The sequence below is a fragment of the Trachypithecus francoisi genome, unplaced genomic scaffold (genome assembly GCF_009764315.1).
Source record: "Trachypithecus francoisi isolate TF-2019V2 unplaced genomic scaffold, Tfra_2.0 Lachesis_group7, whole genome shotgun sequence".
Lineage (NCBI taxonomy): Eukaryota > Metazoa > Chordata > Mammalia > Primates > Cercopithecidae > Trachypithecus > Trachypithecus francoisi.
The window spans coordinates 99,070,450-99,080,999 of NW_022681472.1; the positions used below are offsets into that span (position 1 = coordinate 99,070,450).

The 10,550-nt window shown below is 45.5% G+C and overlaps 1 pseudogene; it reads right to left on the reverse strand.

The window, feature by feature from the left end:
* Window positions 1-5,334: 5,334 nt before the first annotated feature.
* LOC117079094 lies at window positions 5,335-10,279 on the reverse strand (annotated as a pseudogene).
* Window positions 10,280-10,550: the final 271 nt, after the last annotated feature.

The window sequence follows — 10,550 nt, forward strand, 5'->3', positions numbered from 1 at the left end:
GGATTTCCTAGAGACGGCACTCTCTCCTGCCCTTCAGCTGGTGAGTATCAATAGTTTTTTTTTTTTTTTTTTTTTTTTGAGACGGAGTCTCGCTCTGTCGCCCAGGCTGGAGTGCAGTGGCCGGATCTCAGCTCACTGCAAGCTCCACCTCCTGGGTTTACGCCATTCTCCTGCCTCAGCCTCCCGAGTGGCTGGGACTACAGGCGCCCGCCACCTCGCCCGGCTAGTTTTTTGTATTTTTTTAGTAGAAACGGGGTTTCACCGTGTTCGCCAGGATGGTCTCGATCTCCTGACCTTGTGATCCGCCCGTCTCGGCCTCCCAAAGTGCTGGGATTACAGGCTTGAGCCACCGCGCCCGGCCGAGTATCAATAGTTTTGAGAGACACTGGGAATTCCTCGGAATCCTGAGTCAGAAGCCCGAGGTGGAGAGAGGACCCTGCTGGCCCTGAGTCCCTCTCTGGGGTCTACATCCCTATCCCAGCCCCTAGAACCCATGCTCAGGGTTGCCGAGGGCAGGGCTGGCGTGGGGGCAATCCCAGGGCAGTGAGTGCTGGGACTCCAGGTGGGTTCTGGGCTCAGTGACTGGCCGAGCTCGCTTCATGTTTCATTGGCCCACGTACGGTTTGTGAACTTTAGGGGGTCTTAAAAATTAAAGGCCCTTATTATTTGATGATATTGAGGCCCAATAATGACGTTGTGATTATTGTTTTGTAAAAGCTCCCTTGTTTTCGATAGACATACAGACGATGGGCCGTGGGAGGTGGACGGAGGTCCAGAGACGGAAGGCTGGCCATGAGCTCCTCATTACTGAAGCTGGTGGGGGGCGCTTGGGAACTCTTTATCCTATTCTGTTTACTTTAGCATGTGTTTGAACGTTCCACTATAAAAACTTGAAAGAAGTAACAGAAGGAATTGTCTTCTTCCTCATCCGATCCTGCGGCTGCGCGTGCCAGTGCCCACGCCCGCAGATCTTTGCTGGAGACTAAAGGTTTGATGGCTGCTTTGCTCTGTACACTCAGGCCTCTTTTTCTTGACTTAATCATAAGCACCTCAGTCCCTTCAGGGACCTCTAGTTTCTTTTCCTAGAGCCATTTTGTTACTTAAAAGGATTTACAAGGTGCCTGCCCAATTCATCAGGGATTTTAGCCTCTAATGGGTGTGCCGGCCTACTCTTGACTTAATCCCTTGATTTAAGGCTGAGATCTATTAGGCTTTGTCACTCAAAGCATTTCTGCCTAGGGTTGAGAAGCAGTTGTCTCTTCCAGTTTGTAAGTCCTTGATACTATGACTGGCTTCCTTCTCTCTCGTTCCTGCCTACAACGCAGGCTGTTCTTGTCTAAACCTCTCTCTCTCTCTCAACATATACTTCACGTACCATAAAAGTCACCTCTATGAAGTGTATAGCTCACAGTGGGTTTTAGTACAGTTCGAAGGTTGTGCAGCCATGACCACTCTGTAATCCCAAAACAAACCCCCACCTTTCAACAGGATCTCTCCAGCCCCTGGAAAGCTAATCTGCTTTCTGTCCTGGGGGATTTGCCTTCTCTGGGCATTTCATATTAAGAGAATCATAATTGTATGATACGGTCTTTTGTGTCTGGCTTCTTTAGTCTAGCATCCTGTGTTCAACGGTCATCCAAGCTGTAGTATGTGTCAGAATTTCATTCCTGTTCGTGGCTGAGTAATATTCTATGGTAGGGAAGTCTACATTCTCTCTATCCACTCACAGCGGACGGACATTTGGGTTTTCACTTGTTAGCTATGATGAACAGTGCTCCCGTGAACATCAGTGCTTGAGTTTCTGTATGCACAAATGTCTTCTATTCTTCTGGGTGTACACCTAGGAATGGAGCTCCTGGGTCGCATGGTAATTTGTGTTTAACTTTTTGAGGAACTGTCATTGTTTTCCAAAGTGGTTGCACCATTTTCCATCCCCTCCAGCAATGCGTGAGGACTTCACTTCTCCACCTCTTCACCAACACTTGTTATTGTCCATTTTAAAAAATCAATTATGAGGCTGGGCACAGTGGCTCACGCCTGTAATCCCAGCACTTTGGGAGGCCGAGGCAGGTGGATCACTTGAGGTCAGGAGTTTGAGACCAGCCTGCCCAACATGGTGAAGCCCTGTCTCTACTAAAAATACAAAAAAAAAAAAAAAAAAAGCTGGACATCGTGGTGCACGCCTGTAGTCCCAGCTACTCAGGAAGCTGAGGTGGTAGGATCACCTGAGCCCAGGGAGGTGGAGGCTGCAGTGGGCCGTGATTGCACCACAGTACTCTAGTCTGGGCAACAGAGTGACACCCTCCCTCAAAAAAAAATTAAAAGTAAAATTAAATTGGGCTTTTGTCTTCTTATTGTTCAGCTGTGATGTTCTTTATGGATTCTAGATATAAATTTCTTATCAGAAAGATAATTTCCAAATATTTTCTCCCATGATGTGGTTGTTTTTCTTTTCTTTTTTCTTTTCTTTCTTTATTTTTCTTTTTCTTTTTTCTTTTCTTTTTTTTTTTTTTTTTGAGATAGGATCTTGCTCTGTTGCCCAGGCTGGAGTGCAGTAGCATGATTTCGGCTCACTGCAACCTCCGCCTCCTGGGTTCAAGCGATTCTCCTGCCTCAGCCTCCCAAATAGCTGAGAGCACAGGTGTGCACCACCACGCCTGGCTAATTTTTAAATTTTTAGTAGAGATGGGGTTTTGCCATGCTGCCCAGGCTGGTCATGAACTTCTGAGCTCAAACAATCTGCCAGCCTTGCCCTCCCAAAGTGCTGGGATTACAGGCGTGAGCCACGCCCCGACCCTCTTTTTGTTTTTGAAATGATATCCTTTGAAACACAAAAGTTTTAAATTTTTTTTTTTTTTTTTTTGAGACGGAGTCTCACTCTGTCGCCCGGCTGGACTGCAGTGGCACGATCTCGGCTCACTGCAAGCTCCGCCTCCCGGGTTTACGCCATTCTCCTGCCTCAGCCTCCCGAGTAGCTGGGACTACAGGCGCCCGCCACCTCGCCCGGCTAGTTTTTTGTATTTTTTTTTAGTAGAGACGGGGTTTCACCGTGTAGACCAGGATGGTCTCGATCTCCTGACCTCGTGATCCACCCGTCTCGGCCTCCCAAAGTGCTGGGATTACAGGCTTGAGCCACCGCGCCGGCCAAAAGTTTTAAATTTTAACGAAGTCTAATTTATCTGGGCTTTTTTCCTATGGTTGCTCGTGCTTTTAGTGTCATATCTAATAAGACTGCATAATTCAAAAAAACAAAAATTTAGGGCCGGGCTCAGTGGCTCACGCCTGTAATCCCAGAAGTTTCAGAGGTTGAGGTGGGCAAATCATGGGGTCAGGAGTTCGAGACCAGCCTGGCCAACATGGTGAAACCTTGTCTCTACTAAAAATACAAAACGTTAGCTGGGTTGGCCAGGTGAGGTGTCTCACACTTATAATTCCAACACTTTGGGAGGCTGGGGCAGGTGGATCACCTGAGGTCAGGAGTTCGAAACCAGCCTGGCCAACATGGTGAAACCCTGTCTCTACTAAAAATACAAAAAGTTTGCTGGATGTAGTGGTGGCAGGCACCTGTAATCCCAGCTACTTGGGAGGCTGAGGCAGGAGAATCACTTGAACCCGGGAGGCAGAGGTTGCAGTGAGCCGAGATCGCACCATTGCTCTCCAGCCTGGGCAACAAGAGCAAAACTCAGTCTCAAAAAAAAAAATTAACTGGGTGTGGTGGCAGGTGCCTGTAATCCCAGCTACTCTGGAGGCTGAGGCATGAGAATCACTTGAACCTGGGAGGCAGAGGTTGCAGTGAGCCAAGACTGTGCCACTGCACTCCAGCCAGGGCCACAGAGTGAGACTCTATTACAAAAAAAAAAAAAAAGATTATGTCTGTTTCCTTCTAAGAGTTTACTAGTTTTAGCTCTTATCTTTAGGTATTTGATCCATTTTGAGTTAAGCTTTGTATGTGGTATATGGGGAAGGTGTCCAGCTTCATTCTTTGCATGTAGAATCCATTTGTCCAGCACCATTTGTTTATTATTATTATTATTATTATTATTATTATTATTATTTTGAGACAGGACCTTACTCTGTGGCCCAGGCTGGGGTGAAGTGGCTCCATTTCTGCTCACGGCAACCTCCACCTCCTGGGTTCAAGCAATTCTGCCTCAGCCTCCCGAGTAGCTGGGATTACAGGTGTGCACCACCACGCCCAGCTCATTTTTGTATTTTTAGTACAGATGGGGTTTCACCATGTTGGCCAGGCTGGTCTTGAACTCCCGACCTCAGGTGATCCACCCGCCTCGGCCTCCCAAAGTGCTGGGATTACAGGCGTGAGCCACTGTGCTGGCTGATTTGTTTAAAAGATGATTCTTTCCCTGTTAAATGCTCTTGACCCCTTTGTCCAAAATCAATTGATCGTAGATGTAGATGTGTGGTTTTATTTCTGGATTCTGAATTCTTTTCCATTATCTGTCCTTACCCCAGTACCGCGCTGCCTTGACCGTGGTTGATTTTAATTACTGTGAAGTCATTGAAATTGGGAAGTGTTAAGTCCTCCAATGTTATTGTTCTTCAGGATTGTTTTAGCTTTTCTGGGTCTCTTGCAATTCTATACGAATTTTAGGAACTGACCGTTTTTGCAGCTTCTCCGTTTTTTGCGTGAAGGCAGTGGGGTTTTGCTGGGGATCGCACTGGATCTGCAGATCAGCTCAGGGAGCGATGCCTTCCGAATAGGAACACCATGGGTATGAGACAACTTCTCATCCATGTCCTCTTAATTTCTTCCAACCATGTGCACAGGTGAGTATACAAGTCTTGCTCTTCTTTTAAATTTATTCCCAGGTATTTTAGTATTTTTAGTGCTGTTGTATGTGAAATTGTTTGCTTAATTTCGTTTTCAGATTGTTCATCGCTAATATGAAGTACAACTGGGTTTTGTATATTCACTGGAACTCACTTATTAGCTCTGTGAGGTTTCTGGTGCACTCTCTAGAGTTTTCAACATACAAGATCATGGTATCTTCAAATTCAGTTAGTTTCACTTCTTCCTTTTCGATCTGATGCCTTTTATTTATTTATTTATTTCTTGCCTAATTCCCTGGTTAGAACCTCCAGTATTATGTTGAATAGAAGTGGTGAGAGCTGACATCCTTGTCTTATTCTTTTTTTTTTTTTTTTTTTGAGACGGAGTCTCACTTTGTCGCCTAGGCTGGAGTGCAGTGGCGCGATCTCGGCTCACTGCAAGCTCGGCCTCCCGGGTTCACGCCATTCTCCTGCCTCAGCCTCCAAGTAGCTGGGACTACAGGCGCCCGCCACCACACCCGGCTAATTTTTGTATTTTTAGTACAGATGGGGTTTCACCGTGTTAGCCAGGATGGTCTCGATCTCCTGACCCCGTGATCTGCCCACCTCGGCCTCCCAAAGTGCTGGGATTACAGGCGTGAACCACCACGCCCGGCCCCTTGTCTTATTCTTAAAGGAAGCTTTCAGCTTTTAAAACTAAGTATGATGCTAGCATTGGGAAGTGTTTTACCTGCCCTTTATCAGGTTGAGCAAATTCCCTTTGATCCCTAGTTTGTTGACCATTTTTGTTATGAATGGATGTTGGATTGTGTCAAACACTTTTGTTGCATCTATTGAGATGATCATGTGGGTTTTTTCCTCCTTTTACTAATTTAATAGGATGTATTACATTGCCTAAATTTCATATATTGAACCAACTTTGCATTCTTTGTTCTCTTGGTCAGTCTGGCTAAAGGGTTTTCAATGTTATCTTTTTTGTGGTTGTTGTTTCGTTTTTGAACATAAACTCAAGATTTTATTGTCTTCATAATAAAACAAAAGATGACACTTAGAACTGTATCACTTGGCCCTTTCCCTTTTTGTCTCTTCCCAGTTTAAAATGTTTGCATGTTTTAGTAGGCAGCATTCTCTTAGATCTGCAGTTGGGCTCAACGCACTCAAGCCTTAGCACAATCTTCTTGGTAGTTTCAGCTTTTTTCCAGAAAATCGGCTTAGTCTGCCCACCATAGCCACTCTGCTTCCTGTCATAACCTGCTTACCCTGGGCGTACCAGGAATCCTTGCCCTTCTGGTACTGGGTCACTTTGCGGGGTTGGTGCTTGCCACACTTCTTACAGAGAGACTGGGAGGTTTTAGGAACACTTACCACATTTATATGAGCACTATCGGCACTGAAAGCCAATTTTATCTATTCATAGGATCAACTTTTAGTGTCATTGTGTTTTGCTACTGTTTTTCTGTTCTCTATTTCTTTTATGTCTGCTCTAACCTATTATTTCTTTCTGCTTGCTTTGGATTTAATTTGGTTTTCTTTTCTAGTTGCTCAAGAAGAGAAGTTAGCTATTGACTTAAAATGTTTCTTCTTCTTCTTCTTTCTTCCTTCTTCCTTCTTTCTTCTTTCCTCTTTCTTTTTTCTTCCTTCTTGAGACAGCGTCTCACTCTGTCGCCCAGGCTGGGGTTCGGTGGCACAATCATAGCTCGCTGTAGCCTCAAACTCCTGGGCTCAAGAGATCCTCCCACTTGGCCTCCTGAGTAGCAGGGATTACAGGCATGTGCCACCATGCCTGGCTAATTTAAAAAATTTTTTTTAGAGATGGGGTCTTGCTGTGTTGCCCAGGCTGGTCTTGAACTCCTGGCCTCAGTCAATCCTCCCCCCTCAGCCTCTCAAGATGTTTTTTTCTTTTCAATGCAGGCACTTACAGCTACACATTTCCTTCTGAGCACTGCTTCCCTGTATCCCATAAATTTTGATACATTTTTGTATCAAAAATTGTTTTGTTTTTTTTTTTTTTTTGAGACGGAGTCTCGCTCTGTCACCCAGGCTGGAGTGCTGTGGCCGGATCTCAGCTCACTGCAAGCTCTGCCCTCCGGGGTTTACGCCATTCTCCTGCCTCAGCCTCCCGGGTAGCTGGGACTACAGGCGCCGCCACCACGCCCGGCTAGTTTTTTGTATTTTTAGTAGAGACGGGGTTTCACCGTGTTAGCCAGGATGGTCTCGATCTCCTGACCTCGTGATCCGCCCGTCTCGGCCTCCCAAAGTGCTGGGATTACAGGCTTGAGCCCCGCGCCCGGCTTGATACGGTTTTTAAAAAAATTCATTTCAAAGTGCTTCTAATTTCCCTTAGAATTTCCTCTTTGATCCATGGGTTATTTAGGAGTATGTTGCTTAATTTTCACAAATTTGTGAATTTTTCAAATTTTCTTCTGTTTATTGATTTCTAATTTCATTCCACTGTGGTCAGAGAACATACTTTGTATGATTTCAATCCATTAAAATCTTATTTTTAATTTTTATTTTATTTATTATTTTTTGAGACGGAGTCATATGTAAATATAATATCCTTTTTATGGATTGACCCTTTTATTATTATAAAATGTCCTTCCTTTCCTCTATTAACAACTTTATCTTAAAGTCTATTTCGTCTGTTCTTATTATCCACTCTAACTCTCTCCTTTTTTCTTTTCTTTTCTTTTCTTTTTTTTTTTTTTTTTTACCAGTTATTTTCTTAGTGGTTGCTGTAGGGATTACTATTGACCAATTACCTGATAACAATCTAACTTGAATTATTGAAAACCATGCTTAAATAGTATCCAAAAATGTTGCTCCCAGGCCACTCCCTTTTCACCTCCTTTATGCTATTGTCACAGATTACCTCTTTGTACATTGTGTTCTCATCAACATAGATCTGTAATTATTACTTTATGCAGTTACCTTTAAATCAGCTAGGAAAAAGGAAGTTACAAGCAAAAAATAAGTTTATGCTGGTGCTCTGTGCTTCTTTATATGGATTTGAGGGTTTTTGTTTGTTTGTTTGTTTGTTTTCTGAGACAGAGTCTCACTCTACCACCCAGGCTGGTGTGCAGTGATTCGATCTCAACTCACTAAATCCCCTGCCTCCTGAGTTCAAGAGATTCTCCTGCCTCAGCCTCCCAAATAGTTGGGACTACAGGGGTGTACCACCACGTCCAGCTAATTTTTGGTAAAGATGGGGTTTCACCATGTTGGTCAGGCTGGTCTCGAGTTCCTGACCTCAGGTGATCTGCCCGTCTCAGCCTCCCAAAGTGCTGAGATTACAGGCATGAGTCACTGCAATCTGCCACCTTTTTATAATTTTGATCTCTTTATGCATATCCTCTATCTGGTGAGAGATTTCTTTTATACTTTAGTTTTTGCTATTTTGTTTTGTTTTGTTTTGTTTTAGGCTGAGTTTTGTTCTCGTTGCCCAGGCTGGAGTGAGTACAATGGCACAATCCTGGCTCACCTCAGCCTCTGCCTCCCAGGTTCAAGCAATTCTCCTGCCTCAGCCTCCCGAGTGGGATTACAGGCATGCGCCACCACACCCAACTAATTTTGTATTTTTAATAGAGATGAGGTTTCTCCATATTGGTCAGGCTGGTCACGAACTCCTGACCTCAGGTCATCCGCCCGCCTCGGCCTCCCAAAGTGCTGGGATTACGGGCGTGAGCCACTGCGCCCGGCTAATCATAGCTAATTTTAAGTCTTCATTTAGTAAGTCCAATGCCTGGGCTTCCTCAGGGGCTGTTTCTGTTGATTAAATTGTCTTCAGTGTATGAGCATACTTTCTTGTTTCTTTGCATGTCTTACAACTTTTTGCTGAAAAGTAGACATTTAAAACAACACAGAGGCCGGGCACGGTGGCTCATGCCTGTAATCCCAGCACTTTCGTAGGCCAAGGTGGGCAGATCACTTGAGGTCAGGATGGCCAATATGGTGAAACTCCATCTCTATTAAAAATATAAAAATTATCCAAGTGTGGCGGTGGGTACCTGAAGTTCCAGCTGTTCTGGAGGCTGAGGCAGGAGAATCGCTTGAACCCGGGAGGTGGAGGCTGAAGTGAGCTGAGATCGCGCCACTGCACTCCAGCCTCGGCGACAGAGCAAGACTTCGTCTAAAATATATATATATATATATATTATAATGTAAAAAAAAATATGCATATACTTTTTTTTTTTTTTTTTTGAGACGGAGTCTCGCTCTGTCACCCAGGCTGGAGTGCAGTGGCCGGATCTCAGCTCACTGCAAGCTCCGCCTCCCGGGTTCATGCCATTCTCCTGCCTCAGCTTCCCGAGTACCTGGGACTACAGGTGCCCGCTACCTCACCCGGCTAGTTTTTTGTATTTTTTAGTAGAGACGGGGTTTCACCGTATTAGCCAGGATGGTCTCGATCTCCTGACCTCATGATCCGCCTGTCTCGGCCTCCCAAAGTGCTGGGATTACAGGCTGGAGCCACCGCGCCCGGCCACATATACTTTATATATATAATAGGATATAGGTCTGGGTGCAGTGGCTCACACCTATAATCCCAGCACTTTGGGAGGTCAAGGCAGGAAGATTGCTTGAGCCCCAAAATTCAAGACCAACTTGGGCAACATAGCAAGATCCCATCTCTACAAAAAATACAAAAAATTAGCCAGGCATGGTGGTGCACACTTGTAGTCCCAGTTAGAGGCTGAGATGGGTGGATAACCTGAGCCTGGGGAGATCGAGGCAACAGTGAGCCGAGATCTTGCCATTGCACTGCAGCCTGAGCAACAGAGCGAGGCTCTGTCTCAAAAAAACCAATCGTAAAAGTAATAAAACAACATAATACGACAACTTTAGAAATTAGATTCTCTCCTCCCCTCCAGGATTTGTTGTTGTTCTGCTTGTGGTAGTCGAACATAGCTTCCCTTGTCAACGCCCTGCAGGTGTGGCCACAGTGACCCACATATTTCATGAGCTCTATTTTCACCCCTTCTCTTGGACACAAGTTCACTGATAGGAAACCTGCTTCCCAGTTATCTCGGAGACAGTTTTGTCACGTGTTTTGCGTATTGCTGGTCTCTGTCCTTCTGGTAAGTACTTTGCTGTCAGGCCACTAGTCAGTGTCCTGTGGGGTTTGCTGTAGCAGAGCCCCCTCCTGGTCTCAAAGTCCATCCACTGCCATGGGCTTGCTTATGCCATGTTCACAGGCGACCCCAGTGTCTCTGGCTTAAAGCCACAGCTTGTTCTCACTCACATCGCATGGCAGGGGTTGGCTGAGGTTCTCTCTTCCGTCTTTGCTTCAGGACCCAGGCTGATGGAATGACTGCTGCCTAGAACATTGCGGGTCCTCCCAGAGGAGACACAGAGGCTAGGAGGGTCGTACAATAGTAAGTAAATGTTCTGGTGTAAAGGTGCCATGTAAATACCTCCTCTCATTCCTCACTGGCCAATATTGTTCACACGGCACCACCTCATGACTTCCTGCCATGGTCCCCCTCACGGCCATGATGGGACCAGGAAGTCCAGCCCCTCCCACACACCCGAAGATGAAGCAGAGCTGGGGAGCACTGCTAATTCCAAATCATCACCTTTATTCCCTGTGCCATAATCTTATTTATTGGGTTGGATAATTTATCCTCTAAATAACAAATCGTAATATTTAGTATAAATGGCCAGGCACGGTGGCTCAAGCGTGTAATCCCAGCACTTTGGGAGGCCGAGACGGGCGGATCACGAGGTCAGGAGATCGAGACCATCCTGGCTAACACGGTGAAACC